The sequence below is a fragment of the Eublepharis macularius genome, chromosome 5 (assembly GCF_028583425.1).
Source record: "Eublepharis macularius isolate TG4126 chromosome 5, MPM_Emac_v1.0, whole genome shotgun sequence".
NCBI classification, from domain to species: Eukaryota; Metazoa; Chordata; class Lepidosauria; order Squamata; family Eublepharidae; genus Eublepharis; species Eublepharis macularius.
Genome location: NC_072794.1, coordinates 9,714,037 through 9,727,466, shown reverse-complemented (window position 1 = coordinate 9,727,466; position 13,430 = coordinate 9,714,037). Strand labels below are relative to the sequence as shown.

The 13,430-nt window shown below is 43.7% G+C and overlaps 1 protein-coding gene across 2 annotated transcripts in view; it reads left to right on the top strand.

Annotated features, from left to right (window-relative positions):
* The window catches only part of CSNK1G2 (casein kinase 1 gamma 2), a 71,449-nt gene that overhangs the window by 34,652 nt on the left and 23,367 nt on the right, over positions 1 to 13,430 (top strand). The gene's annotated exons all lie outside the window — the stretch shown is intronic.

Here is a 13,430-nt window from a genome sequence, read left to right as displayed (position 1 = left end):
CCCAAGCATCAGAGATTGCAGGAGTGGCCCCTGGGGTTGAGCAGGAAAGAGTACTCCCTTAGCAGGGAAGCTTCTGGGATCCCCCTTCCCACATCTTCCTCCAGCCAAGTGCCCCTCCGCCCGGCTGCCATTTTACTTCTCATGGTTGAGGCTTGGCTGGCAGGCAGTATGATGTGTATGTACACCCTGCGTTCCATTTGCAGGCTACTTAATGGCATGTCTTCTGCTCCAGGCGGGAGGCTGCTCTTTCATTCGCTCTTTCTCTCTATCTGCCCTTTTTTGGAGGACCCCCAAAGAATTAGCATGTGTAGATTTAAACCTCAAAGCAGTGTGTTTATTAAGAAACAACTCTCATAGTATTCAGTGTACTTAGGATTGCAACTCTGCCATCTGGTAGGTGAGATTCATAATCCATTTTTAAAAAATTCTTCCTAGCCTGTGCATATGGCCCAACGCTCCTGAGAACTGTAGAGACATGGGTCTCATCTCTTCTTTACTACAATAGAAATGAACCTCGCCCCCGCCCTCTAGCTAATAGCAGCTAGAGTGGGGTGAGTTTGATGGGAAAGGGAAGAGTTAGACCCTTAAAACTGTACCTTTCATATTTTTATTTATTGAAGGATAGTATTGAAACTCTGCAACTGCTACTTTGCTAAAAATTTATAAGAAGATGTCTGCAAAAGAAAGTGCTGTTTCAAAGACATGAAAAATTGCAGATGAGCACCGTGTCTTTAATGACTAATGGACTACTGAGTACTTATTTGTTTTAAACAAAGATAAAGCAATTTGCCTGATATGTCTTAAAACTGTCTCAGTATTAAAGGAGTACAGTGTTAGAAGGCACTTTGAATCCTGTCACAAGAGCTACTCAGTATATCAAGGAGAGGTGCGAGTAAACAAGATGAATTCTCTTAAAAATCAATGTTTTTTCAGCAAAATAGTTTTAGAAAGCACGTTGAGGAGAACTTGCCTACTGTGAGGGCCAGCTATCATGTCGCTAAATGTATTGCTGAGAGTGGTAGGCCATTCACTGATGGAGAATTTGTTAAAAAGTGCCTGGTTAAAGTAGTGGAAGAACTGTGTCCTGATAAGGTACCTTGTATTAGTTGTGTCAGTTTATCTGCATCTATCATCACCAGGCGTGTTGAAGAACTAGGAGAAGAGCTGCATATGTCACTGATTGCCAAGGCAAAAAGTTTTGATTTTTTCCCCTTTGGCATTAGATGAGAGCAATGACATTATAGACACTGCTCAACTACTAATTTTTATCAGGGAAATAGATTCTAGCTTCAGAATTACAGAAGAGTTGTGTGCACTGCAGAGTTTGAAAGGCACTACAACTGCAGAAAACATATTCTTGAAGGTGTGTGAATCAGTAGAAGATCTTGGTCCGAGTTGGGATAAATTGAAAAGCATCACAACTGGTGGTGCAAGAAATATGGTGGGAAGTAAAACGGGTGTAGTTGCAAGAATCAATGAAGAGATAGTGAAATTAAACAGTACGCATCCCATGCAATTTCACTGCATCATCCATCAGCAAGCCTTGTGTAGTAAGATTCTTCAGTGGGAAAGTGTGGTGCATGTTGTTGTATCCCACATTAATTACTTCAGGCATCACGGCCTTACTCATCCTCAGTTTCAGAAATTTTTCTCAGAGATAGATGCCGAATATGGAGACCTATTGTACCATGCAGAAGTCAGGTGGCTTAGCAGAGGCAAAGTCCTCAAACATTTTTTCAGTCTTCGTCATGAAGTTGATGTCTTTCTCAAGGAGAAAGGAAAAGATCAAGAAGTACTTTCTGACCCTGGATGGATATTTGATTTGGCTTTCTTAACTGATATCTCAGAGCATCTGAACATATTGAATCTAAGGTTGCAGGGAAAAGGAAAGCTTGTGTGTGACATGTATTCTGAACTGAAAGCTTTTGAAGCAAAACTAAACATTTTTGTGAAGCAAGTTAGTGAAAGAAACTTCTCATGCTGCAATGAACTAAAATTTGAGAAGGACGGGAATTTACAATTCAGTGTTGAAAGACATGTCAAAGCACTGAACCTATTACAGGTGGAATTCCAAAACAGATTCACTGATTGCCATAAGCACATAAAGGTAATAAGAATGTTTCAAAATCCATTTGAAGTAGCACCAGAAGATGCAGGTAACTTTTTTTCAGATGGAACTAATTGATTTGCAAGCCAGTGATCATCTCAGAGACATTTACAAAGAAAATAGTCTGTTCAGTTTCTGTTGTGGTCTGCCTGATACATTTATCAACCTAAAGATATTTGCTGCAGACATGTTCACAGTCTTTGGCACCACATACACCTGTGAACAACCTTTTTCCAAGATGAAAATTGTGAAATCCAAGTGTAGGTCAAGACTTACAGACGAACATTTACATGACATTTTAAGAGTGTCTGTCACAAACCTTGACCTTGGACAGTAATGCCTCGGCTGACAGGAAACAGCCCCTCAAATCACACTGACTAGGTAAACATGTGTAGCTAGATAAAAGGATTCGACAGTAAAATATTGTTCCAAAATGGATTGCATTCAAGTTAATATTTCTCCATTGAACTCTGAATATTTACTGTTGATCTAAGTAGGTGGGTTAATAATTTTGTTACATTTTGATTTAAGCTGTGGCCCTCTTTAGGCACTGGGCACTCTAATGCGGCCCCCATGTGCCAAAAGGTTGGTCACCCCTGTTCTAGAGGGACAATCACAATAGCCTCTTGCCATAGAAATAGTCTTGGGGGACCTTAAAGACCATCAAGTTTATATTGAGCAGAGGCTTTTACGGTTGAAGAGGGCTTATGTTAAAATAAAAACTTGGTGGTCTTTAAGGCAGCCTGAGAAAGGAATTCCCCAGCAGTTTATGGGGTGGGGGGTGTTCCTCAATGGGAATGATTTCCATAGTTTACAAAATTAAATGAAATGCCAAGGAGGGATGTGCAAAGAACGAATGCCACTTCCCTGAGCAAAGGTTCTTCTAGAGAGGGATGTTGGAAGAGGAGGTGGGAGGATGAGAAGGGGCTTCTCTCAAGGACAGTGGAACTTCATGCATGTCAGAGCTGGAAATAGATTCCTTGCAATCCAGTTGTGCTTGCAAACTCCAATTGCTTTTCCTTTTTTAAAAATTAAATACTTGAGGGTGTTTGAAATAAAAGGTCAGGGGGAAGCCAGCGTGATGTGCCGAGGCAGGTGTCCTGCACAGCGTTAGACCTTCCAAGCCACAAGGGCAAATTTTTTTTAAGGGTTAAAGCGGGGAGGGCTGGCTGGTGAAGTATGATGCCCCTCCTCACACACACATGGTGTCCTTCTACATTCCTTTTGAGTTTGGGACAGCATTTTCCAGTCTGGGTGCTGTGGAAAAGAAGCTAAGGATGAGAAACGTCGGTGAACCTAAAGTAACCGGCCACTGAGGAGGCTGACTGTTGCATCTCTGCATGAATTACTGCTCTGAACTCTGCTGGTGTGTGTTTGTGTATTTATTTACTTACTTTGTTTATATCCCTCCTTTCTCACTAAGATTCAAGGTAGACTACAAAAAAATCTATATTTTAAAAAATCAGTCAGATCGCATAAGACATCCAATAAACAATGCTGTAGGCCTAGGATTTTCAAATTTGAAAACAATGCAAACAACCACCAAAGAAACCAGTACAAGGCATGATGTACCATAATGCAGAAAGTAGGTTAGAAGGTAGAAGACCAGGCAGGAAAAGGAAGGTGATATATACAATTCCCACCTCAATTCTTGGGCTCAGATCCCATGGAAATCCACTAAGGGCGTGGCGGGGGGGGGGGGACTTTTTTCCTCAGATAGGGACTTGGAAACTCTGGTTAAGAGTGTCAGATTAGCTAGGGTTTTTATTTGGCTTTTTAAAGGTAGGCTCAGGGAAGAAAGTTTATTTTATAGGTGATACATAAGCACTTTGGTAAAAGCCATAAGCCCAAATCTAGGTAGGTAACCAGGTCAAATAAACCTCCTAACCTGAAGTAAATGTTCTGATGAAGGGAAGCAAGAATCTCTCAGTGTTTATTTACTGTAGTTTAGCCCAGGTACAAAGTATTCACTTGCTTTTGGGAAAGGTGGTAAATGCTGGGTCGTGGCTGAAATCCATTTTACCGATTTAAGCTGAAGCATTCCACACAGCACTTTCTTGAATACCTGTTTTTTTGTCCTGTTAAATAAAATGTACTGTTTTGCCTTCACCCATGTCTTATCTGTCCAGTAGAATATTTAGTGAAAGGGGGACTACATTTACCTCATAAATAAAACCAATATTGTTAAAACACAGAAGAGTTAGCCGTGTTAGTCTGTAATTGCAAAATAGTAGAGTCCTGTAGCACCCTTAAGACTAACCAGCTTTATTGTAGCATAAGCTTTTGAGAACCACAGTTCTCTTCGTCGTCCATGCATCTGACGAAGAGAACTGTGGTTCTCGAAAGCTTATGCTACAATAAAGTTGGTTAGTCTTAAAGGTGCTACTGAACTCTATACTATTGTTAAAACAGTGTCTGAATAAGAGACCTGGGGGGTGGGGGGGGGTGCGGTTTACACACTACCGACCCCTCATCATAATCTCATGCCACCTGTTCTCATGATTGTGGGTGGTTAGTAATTGAAAGATAAAGATAGGCTAGTGGAAGGAGAGGAGCCATTTTAGAAAGGTTCTAGGCAACTATTGAGGACTCTTGAGGTGTTTCAGTACAACATAATCCTAACATAATAAAGTTTTGAGCCTAGGATATAGTTGCCGCAGGGCTTCATTCTACCAGCCTCCTCCTGTAACCACTGCAGCAACCCTCTGAGCAGTTCCATTGTGCTATGGTTCTAATCCCTTTAGAAAAACATCCTTCTGAACATTTTGGTTTTGCCTGTTCTGCAGAATGATAGGTGCGTGGGAGCCTTTGTCACTTCGGCAGGTAGGCGGTTCCAAAGGATGGAAGCCGCAACAGAGACTGCACATGTACAGGCAGTTGCCAAGCGTATTCGTTTGCAGAATTTTCTGAGATTTACAGTGTGATGGAATGATCCAGTTGCTCCTGATACAGAGGCTCGAGCAAAAATTACCTAGCTGCAAAAGAAGCTGCTTGTTGAATCCCTACATGAGTCACTGTTCTGGCTGTGCTTCCTTCAAACCAGACTTCACAAGAGGTTGGGAAATTGTCCCTTCTCTCTTCGCTGAGTACACTTTGATCGTCCCTGATATAGAGATGCAGCAAGAATTACTGAAGCAGTGCGAGGCTCTGCTCTGTCCTCCCAGTCAGCTCGGAACAGACAGTCACACAGAATTCAATGAGATATTCACCTCTTTCACATGCTTTCCAAGTAGATCTTTTCAGATGTGACAATGTGTGTCTCCAATTTGTGTTTTTATGCAGAAACAAAATGTGTGCGGTACCTGACCTTTAGGGACACTTGACGCTGAGCTGGAAACTGTAAATATAATAATAATAATAATAATAATAATAATAATAATAATAATAATAATAATAATAATAATGGAAATCTGGCATTCTTAGGCCACTGACAGCGGTTAATCCCATGGCTGTTTGAGTTTAAAGGTAAATGGGTGGAGAAGGGGAGTCAGACCTTGAATGTTTCATCTGTACTGATTCGGTGAGGTCAACAGTGCAGAATTTGCTACAAGTTGTGCTTGCATGCACTTAATCCTAGTAGAAGATCCATTCCCCAGGGATTTAGGATGTTATACATTCCAACCAGTTTGAAATCTGCTGTTTAGGTATGTCTAGATAAACTTTCTGCAGAGCTGAAATTGATCAAGGTGCCTCTCTGAACTTGACTTCTTCAGTTTCAGCTTCCTGGCCAGCCCTCCCCTTTGATTGCTTCCCATGCCACTCCCCCAGGGCATCTGCAGACTTTAAATAAATCCCATGGAGTTTAGCCAGCAGGTATTTTCAAACTCTGCCCTGCAGCGAGTTACTCTTCCTTTTGTTTTAAGTGACTAAATGAAGCCTCCATGTTAAAAGGCAACATATCTCTGAAAGGCAGACATTGAAGGGCAAAGAACAAAGAGGGCAGCCATAGTTTTCCTGTCCTGCCTATCTCAGCTTTTGGGGGGGGCACTCTCTGGCCATCATCTTCCGCAAAACAGACCACAATGGGGTCACCTAGCAAAGCTTATTTTAGTTGCAGCCAGCTAGACTGGAACTGTAAAATTTCTGGAAATTTTGAAGCCACGGAGTGGTTGAGGAATCATTCCCCCCGCCCCCAACCTGACGGTGTTTAGGGGGAAATTAAAATATGCTGTACTTTCTGTCAGCATAAAATTATTTTAGTGCTTTAATAGCATAAAACACATAACATATAACAGCACACAAAATTGTACTGTTTGGCATATTTGTGGAATATAGAAGTGTAAATGTTTTCGTTTTCTGCCAGCAAAATTTGAAATGCATCTGATGCTGAAGAGAGAGCCCCACGCTGCTGCCCCTTCTTCTTCCTTAGTGCATGTATCTTAGTTTTTGGCTTCTGAGAGGTCATAAAAATCAAAAGGTGAAAACAGAAAATAACAGATATTGTAGTGAACAAGAGGAAGTATAATATTTAGACAAAAATAATTTTGTACAGTCACAAGAGCGATCGTTGCATATATAGATAGTTAAGGTTTGCAAAGCTTATCATATACATTATAACATAAGATGGACAAATCTTGTCGTGTGTCAACAATGAAAATATGTCTCCCGTGTGCACAAAAGTGACTATTTTCTTATGCTCTGTACTGTCTTGCATCAAGGGTGCACAACTTGGTTATGTGGGCTGTGAGGGACCTTGACTAGTGTCACCTAGATCCAGGGGTCATTTAGTAGAAAAAGAACTGCAGGAACTCATTTGCATAACTCATTAACATAGGACACACCCCTTGATCCAACCAAAATGGCCAGGATTTGGCTGCTGCCAGACGGGGGAGTGTTCCCCCACCTGGCAGTGGCCTGATCAGAGCTGTTTTGCCCCCAATCCAGGCCAAAAGGCCCAAAATGGCACAAAATGGCCATTTTGGGTGCGTTTTGGCCTGGATCAAGTCCAAAATGGCCCGGATTGGGTTGGTGCCAGGCAGGGCAGGGGTCCCCACGAGGCACCGACCCAATCCTGGCCGTTTGGGCCCAGATCATGGTCAAAACAGCCTGGACCAGATCAGTGCTGGGCAGGGGAGGGTTCCCCCACCTGGCGTGGACCAGATCCCAGCAGTTCTGGCCCCGATCCCAGCAGAAAATGGCCCAAAGGGCCATAAGTGGTCATTTTGGGCCTTTTGGGCTAGGATTGGGGCCGAAAAGGACTGAATCTGGTCGGAGCCAAGCGGAGGAACCCTCCCCTGCCCAGGACTGACCCGATCAAGGCTGTTTTGGCCCAGATCCGAGCCCCAAAGGGCCCCCAAGAGCTGAAAACGGCCCTTTTGGGCCCTTTTGAGCACGATTTGGGGCCTAAAAGGCCAGGACCGAGACGGTGCTGAGCTGGGGATGCTTCCCCTGCCCAGCACCAACCTGATCCAGGCCCCTTTGGCCCCAATCCGGGCCAAAACAGCCAAAAATGGCCATTCTGGACCCATTTGAGCCCAAATTGGGGCCTAAAAGGCTGGGACCGGGACAGTGCTGGACAGGGGATGCTTCCCCTGCCCGGCACCAACCCGGTCCAGGCCGAAATGGGCCCAGTCCAGGCCAAAATGACCCAAAATGGCTGACAATTGCCATTTTGGGCCCGTTTTTGTCCTGGATCTGGGCTGATATGGCCAGGACCACATCAGTGACGGGTGGGGAAGGCACGGCACTGACCCAATCCGGGCCATTTTGGCCCAGAAACGGGCCCAAAATGGCCACAAATGGCCATTTTTGATCTGTTTTGGCCAGGATTGGGGCCAAAACGGCTGGGACCGGGTCAGTGCCGGGCAGGGGAGGCTCCCCCTGCCCGGCACTGACCCGTTCCTGGCTGTTTCGGCCCCGAAACAGGCCAAAAATGGCCATTTTTGACTCGTTTCGGACGGGATTGGGGCCAAAACGGGCCCAAAATGGCCAAAAAAGCCATTTTTGACCCTTTTTGGCCAGGATCGGGGCCTAAATGGGTCCCCAGAGGAAATTTCTTTCTTGCTTCCCAGGGGGAGGGGTTTCCATTACAGTCTTGCAGTGGAGACATTTCCCCAGTGCAGCCCAGGAGCTTGTGAATGAAATGCAAGTGAATGCCAGGGCTTTTTTTCAGCTGGAACGCGGTGGAACAGAGTTCCGGAACCTCTTGAAAATGGTCACATGGCTGGTGGCCCCGCCCCCTGATCTCCAGGCAGAGGGGAGTTGAGATTGTCCTCCACGCCGCTCAGCGGCGCGGAGGGCAATCTAAACTCCCCTCTGTCTGGAGATCGGGGCGGGACCACCAGCCATGTGACCATTTTCTCGGAGGGCAACCCACTGAGTTCCACCACCTCTTTTCCCAGAAAAAAAGCCCTGGGGAATGCCATAGGAAAATGGAGAGGGGAGACAAATCGCACATTCTGATCCTTCCTGCATCTCCTCCTCCTCCTGCATCATCCTGTAGCGGGTTTTTTTTTTAGTGGGAAGGGTCAAAATGCCTACTCCCTGTTGAGATTTGACATTCTGATCTCTTCCTCCCTCCCTGCCCAGGCAACCTCTTGTGCTTCTGTTGGGGCTGAGCAGGTGGGAGGGAGAGAAGAGATCTCCCAATGCCAGCTGGCAGTCTGTCATTCTGATCCAGGCTGTCTGCAACCCAGACCACAGGTTGTGTGTTCTGCACCCCATCTTACCTAAAAAATAAAAATACCTGTACTGCACATTTTGAGTTACTAAACCTTGCCTTAAATTGGGAGTCTGAGACTTTCAGACCAAGTTTGTATTAATTATTAATTGTGTGTTTATATGTCTGTTTAGCTGTTCTAGAATGGTTTATGAACTTTCCGTTGTAGATCATGTAATGATCCACAGTGGAAAGTTAATCTCCTTCTGTACGGTAGAGGGATGGATTTCAAAAGCATATTTTAAATTGTTTTAAACACTTTTTGAGGGTTATATTTTAATTAAGGTCATTTCAAGAAGTAGCAAGAGCTGGATAAAGCTCTTTTTAAGTAAGTATATTTAGCTTTGTATTGTCGAAGGCTTTCACGGCCGGAGAACGATGGTTGTTGGGGGTTTTCCGGGCTGTATTGCCGTGGTCTTGGCATTGTAGTTCCTGACGTTTCGCCAGCAGCTGTGGCTGGCATCTTCAGAGGTGTAGCACCAAAAGTCTTTTGGTGCTACACCTCTGAAGATGCCAGCCACAGCTGCTGGCGAAACGTCAGGAACTACAATGCCAAGACCACGGCAATACAGCCCGGAAAACCCCCAACAACCATATATTTAGCTTTATTTAGCTTCCCTGATAGTCTAGATTTGTTTCTGGATATCTCTGTGTTTCCAGGCCAGCTACCCAAAATTAGTTAAAGGACTGATTGTGGGTTTTTTCTGCTCAGCCCAAGGCGATAAATATGATATTTTAACAAGGCGCTAAGGCATGAAAAGTGTACACAAGGAAACGATTTAGTCTTGTCTGCTATTGGGGATCAAGATATTCTTTCTTTTGTGCTTTGAACAGCAGGGGGAAAATTTTTCTGCCCTACCAAGAAGATGGTATTTTCCACACCGGGCCAGGCTTTTGTAGTATTTCTGTTACTGCTGTGGCAGGTTTCCCTTGCCCAGTCCCTTGACAGTACCCCCCTACACCGCCCTTATCAAAAAGATTTGGCAATTGAATATTAATACAACTATCAACAGTCCCTGTATCAGGTTCTCTGAATTCTAAGCTTTTATTTAAAAAAATAAGTCTCTAGCTCCTGTGGAAATATGCCTTTCTCCTTATATCTCCACAATGAAAGGGGCTAGAGACTTTCTAAATGAAAGCTGGGAATTCAGAGAACCTAATAATGAAGATCATTAATCATTATAAAAATATTCAATTGCTGATGTTTAAAAGGTCTCCCCCCATAATAATATATAATAATAACATTCAATTTATATACTGCCCTTCAGGATGACTTAACACCCACTCAGAGCGGTTTACAAAGTATGTCATTATCCCCACAACAAACCACCCTGTGAGGTGGGTGGGGCTGACAAAGCTAGAAGCTGTGTCTGGCCCAAGGACACCCAGCTGGCTTCAAGTGGAGGAGTGAGGAATCAAACCCGGTTCTCCAGATTAGAGTTCCCCGCTCTTAACCACTACACCAGACTGGCTCTCCCCATGGCAGTGGGGAGAGGAAATGGCCACAGCAGGAACAGGGGCAGGGGAAATTGCTACTGTGTGGATGAGACCAGAAAAGTCTGAACTTTCCCATCCACACAGAAGCTGTCCAGTCTCTGCTGCCATCTTCCCCAAAACTTTGCGGCAAAACAAGTTTGGGGAAGATTGGAGAAAAGCCAGGAGTGATGTGGGGGAAGAAGGATTGAGCCCCAGAGCAAACAGCTTGTGTGCAAAAGCCGAAGGACTTGGACTTTCTAGTTAAGAACTTAGTGATGTTTTTAAGGGCAAGAAAGGATGGTCATCCTGTGGTTTGCATTGTCTGTTTTTTTTTCTCGGTTACTATTTTTCAAAAGGAAAGAGAGAAAAGGGAGGTTTCTGTGCCAAAGTGCAGATGGGCAGATGTGAAGTGCCACTTGTGCAATTGAAACAAACAAACAGTTTGCAGAACGATCTTAAGGGAAGGCAGTGCCAATTCCTTAATATTAAAATGTTGGGACTCAACACTTACCCTAGAAGGAAACCCTCATTCTTTATGAAGATAGTTTCAGGCATTCGGTATGTGGTCAGTATGTGGTAATATTTAAAACCAAAACAACAAAAGAATGGGCCTGGAAGAGGTGGTAGTTTGTGTTCCATGAACGTGGTTGGAGAGGGAAGGTCAGAAACGCCCCCCCCCCCTTTTGCCTGCTTAAATGTTTTAGCTACCAGTTATGATGGCACAACCATTGTAGAGTAGAAGTGGAGACTTGTGCTGTCTTCCTCTACAAACATTAGGATTGTGAGCATCGCAGACCCAATTTAATTTGGGGACAGCTTATAACTCATTGCAAGATAACCGTCTTGGGTGGGGTTTTTTTCTTTTCTTTTTTAGTCAGAGCACATAAAAATGTTAAATAAATTAACTAAGGAATTCTTCAGCACATGTGCTGCTGCTACAATGCTTTTATTTTTCCAAAAAGAAAAAAATTGCACCGGGTTTCCATGTAAAGCAGAACAGATTGTGGCTGTGAGGGAGGTGGGGTGGAAAAAAATGGGATGCAAAAGGAGAACTGTGGCAGTTTGAGAATTTTTAAAGAAAAAGGAGGGTAAGGGAAGAGAGAAGGGATCTTACTATTTAGGGGGAATATAACTATAAGCTAGTATAAGGTTTAGGGGCATTTTATTTAGAATTAATAAATATATGATAATGAGAGCAGTTAAATAAATATATTAATGTGGTATATTATATATAATACATCATGTCAGAGGATCAGATTGTATATTATATTATGAGATTGTGTTATATCGTGTTGGGTGCTGTGCTACATTGGTGGCATGGCACACAGTAGGGGTTTCATAATACACATTATATTTGATAGCATATATATTTAAAAGAAATAGAATAAGTTTAAAATAACATCCTTGTTATATATTATACTACATTACACTGTTATGCTATATCGAGAGGTATAAGATGTATATTATATTGATAGTATATTTGATAGAATATGTGTAAAAGAATTAGATTGTGCTTAGAGTAAGGGATATTAAAGTAATAAGAAGGGTTAGGGGTTGGAAAGCTGTTGGAAGTCGATAGGGAGGGGGGAGGAAAAGGGTGGTGGATAGGGTTAATTAGATATTAAGGGAATGCATGTATTAAATTTGGAATTTATACTCACCAATAAAAACTTTTTTTTAAAAAAAAGGGAGGTGGGGTGGCATAGTCACTTTTCTGAAAATTCTCTTTGTGGTAAAACGAGTCCCTGTAAGCAAAAAGCTTAGGGCAGCAGGTGGCATGCGCTGTTGGTGCCTTTTTAACCTGTGGGGAGTTTTTTTTTAAATGTAAAGAACGGGGCGTGGGAAAACATTGACAGAGAGGTTGTGGAGAAGCACCTGGCTGCACTGGACGAATAATAATCCCCTGGGCCGGATGGTGTGCACTCAAGAGTGCGCAAAGAACTTTCTAGAGAACCTGCAGAGCCTCTGTCCATCATCTTCAAGGCCTCCTGGAGGACTGGGGATGTGCCACAAGATTGGAGAAGAGCGAATGTTATCCCAATCTTTAAGAAAGGGAGGAAGGATGACCCGGGAAACTACAGGCCGGTCAGTCAGAAGATAGAGTTAAAATTCAACAAGACCTGAATACTCTGGAGAAGTGGGCGGTTCAACCTAGATAAGGGCACAGTATTACATCTGGGCCACAAAAATGTGAAGCACAAATACAGGATGGGGGATACACTTCTGGGTATTAGTGTTTGTGAAACAGATCTTGGGGTAAGAGTGAACTGTAAATATGAGCAGTCAGTGTGATGCGGTGGCAAAAAAGGCAAACTCAGTCTTGGGTTGTATCAAAAGGGCCGTTGCATTGAAATTGCAGGAGGTCATAGTCCCCTCTATACTGTCTTGGTCAGGCCACACCTGTGTGCAGTTCTGGAGGCCTCACTTCAAAAAGGATGTGGACAAAATTGAGAGGGTGCAGAGGAGAGTGACGAGGATGATCAGGGGTCTGGAGACTGAGCCCTGCGAGGAAAGGCTGAGGGCCTTGGGAATGTTTAGTTTGGAGGAGGTTGAGGGGGGACACGATTGCTCTCTCTAAATATTTGAAAGGCTGTCATTTGGAGGAGGGCAAGGAGCTGTTCCAGTTGGCAGCAGAGGGTAGGACCCGAAGCAATGGGCTTAATTACATGCACAAAGGTACCGACTGGATATTAGGAAAAACTCTTTCACGGCCTAGGGAGGTGGTGAGCTCCCCTTCACTGGCAGTTTTTGAGAAGAGGCTGGATGAATATTTGTCAGAGATGCTTTAGGCTCATCCTGCATTGGGCAGGGGGTTGGACTGGAAAGTCTGTATGGCCTCTTCCAACTCTGATTCTGTTATTCTACTGTCTTCTTTCCCATAAGGGAGATGACCTGCCTGTTTTGGGATGCGGATCTGTTGTATTCAAGCTTTTGTGAATAGGGGAAGAATTGGTTTTCCACTCTCGTTCTTACCTCCCAAGTCACATTTATTAACAAACTTGTGGGGTACTGAACTTTAATTGGTGAAGCTCTTGTGCAGAATATCCCTGGTGGAATTTATGGTGTATTTTAATCAAATGCCAGTTAGCTGCGATGTATGAATGCAGACAGCCCATTGAACCCAGGGGTCTCAAAACTAGTTTGTTTTGATAACTGCAGTTTGTGCTAACTGGGATTTGTGCCTCGCTT